Below are 2,500 nucleotides of genomic sequence, written 5' to 3'. Positions count from 1 at the left end.
TAATAATAATAATAATAATAATAATGATAAGTAAATAATGAAAATAATAATGACAATAATATCAGAAAATAATGATAAAGATAATAATAGTGATAAAGATAATGACAATAATGATAGTGTAATAGTATTGACAATGATAATAGTAACAATAACAAAGATACTACTACTACTACTACTATAATTACTAAATATAATAACCACAGAAAGAAATAAAGAAACGGAGAAAGAATTAATAATAATAAAAAAATGATTTAGAGAAAGAAGCAAAGAAAGAATCAAAAAAAGCAATAAAGACAAAAAAAATAAACAAAGAAACAAAGAAACGTAGAAATAAAACAAACAAACAAACAAAAAATAGCATAAAAATTAATCTTGCAGGATAAAAAAATTAATAAAAATTAATAAAAAATAATCTTTCGTCTTTTCTTTGCAATAATGACTAAAGACCTTTTTTTTTTTTTTTTTTTAAATAAAACTCGATGATTTTATATAAGCCATTAATGGGAATGATTTAATAGATATTGAATTCTTTGTGTGGCTGTAATCTTGTGATGGCAATATTTGAGGATTTTGTTTGTCTGTCTGTCTGTCTGTCGGTTTGTCTGTCTGTCTGTCAGTCTGTCTGTCAATTTGTCTGTCTGTCTGTCTGTCAATCTGTCTGTCTGTCAATCTGTCTGTCTGTCAATCTGTCTGTCTGTCTGTCAGTAAGTCTGTCAATCTGTCAGTCAGTCTGTCTGTCAATATGTCTCTCTGTCTGTCTGTCTGTCTGTCTGTCTGTCAGTCTGTCTGTCTGTCAGTCAGTCAGTCAGTCAGTCAGTCGTCTGTCTGTCTGTCAATCTGCCTGGTTCTGTTCACTTTGTCTATTTATGCATTTCGTTTAATCACTCTGTGCACGTATCTGTCTACCTCTTTTTCTCATTTATCTGTCTGTTTGTTCACCTATCTGCTTGTTTGTGTACCTGTTTGTGTGTTTGTCTGTCTACCTATCTGTCTGTCTCTGTGCTTGTCTGTCTGTTTGTCTACCTACCTGTCTCTGTGCTCGCTTACACATATAGCTATCTGTCTATTCAGCTATTAGCCTGTCTGTCATTCCACACCAGCAACGCCAAAATAATACGTGGAAAAGACAGGATATCGCATTGGGTTTGTCCTCTGTTTTCTTCGCGGTTCCTTTCCTCCTGTTCTGTCCTCTTCTGCCGGTTTTGCTTTCGTGTGTTTTCTCCGCCTCGCCTCTGTCAAGCTCCTTCCCTTGCTTTTTATTGGCTTCTTTGGCCTTCCCTGGTTTCAGATACGGTGTGGTTATGTGTTATGTATAAAATTCATGCGTATATACACACATGCATAACATATAAACACGCACAGATACACATATATGCGCGCGAACACACACACACACACACCCACACCACAACCACACACAACACGCACACAACAAAAACCACACACACACACACACACACACACACACACACACTTATTTGGGTGAGTAGCTAAATGTTCTTTCTTATTCTTGTATTCTTTGTCAAACTCAGCCAAGTGCCACTCGCTGCCCCTCCTCGACGACCTCCCTGCTTCCTCCTCCCCAAGGCAACTCCGTCGGCGATAAAGTCAAATCGTTTTCCCGAAACTAAATCGCTCGACAAACTAACTTCACCTCTTCCCTTCTCTCCACTTCCCTCCGACCTCCCCTTCAATTCCCCCCTTCAGTTGTATTATATCAGCTCCCCCTTCCTCTCTCTCCATCCACCCCCCCCCCCCCTCTTCACCCGAGATATGGCAATCCTCCCTATCATCCCCTCCCCTCCCCTCCCCTCGCCTTCCCCACTCTTTACCTTCACCCCTTACCCTTCATCCTCCCCTTCTCCCCCTTCTCCAAACTCCCCACCCCCTCCCCAACCCCCTTACCTTCCTCTCTCCCCCTTCTCCAAACTCCCCACCCCCTCCCCAACCCCCTTACCTTCCCTCCTCTCCCCCCCCTCCCCACAACCCTTCACCCCTTCCCTTCCTCCCTTCGCTTAACGAACTTACAAGAATCACAATTAGTGTTTCTGCAGGAGTAAGAACTCACAGTGAACACATCTTACACCACTACAACCCGCCCAACCTACATCCGCGAGCCTATACCTGCCGTTTGGGGCGGTGGAATCCACGCCGCGAACCCCCAATCAGTTGTTAGACGCCTGCACAGAGTGGCGTTGTGCCCCTCCTCTACCACACCCTCTCCCTTTGGCTCTCATCTCCATATACTCCTACCTCCCAATCCCCTCGCCATCACCTCCCTCTCTCGTGCCTCCTCTCTCTCCATCTCCTTCAGCCGCTCTCTTGTCTCCCGCTCTTCCCTCTCAACTTAGACCTCTGCTCCCTCTCCTACGCCCTCTCTTCTCACTTGCTCTTCTGACCTCATATACTCTCCAGACCTCCTCCTCCGCCCCTATCATATCCCTCTAAATGTCCCTCTCCTCCCTATCCTCGCCCTCTATCTCCAGCTCATCGCCCTCTC

The sequence above is a fragment of the Penaeus monodon genome, chromosome 7 (assembly GCF_015228065.2).
Source record: "Penaeus monodon isolate SGIC_2016 chromosome 7, NSTDA_Pmon_1, whole genome shotgun sequence".
In the NCBI taxonomy this organism is placed as follows: Eukaryota; Metazoa; Arthropoda; class Malacostraca; order Decapoda; family Penaeidae; genus Penaeus; species Penaeus monodon.
The sequence above is the reverse complement of the archived record's forward strand: the minus strand, read 5'-3'. Positions refer to the sequence as shown.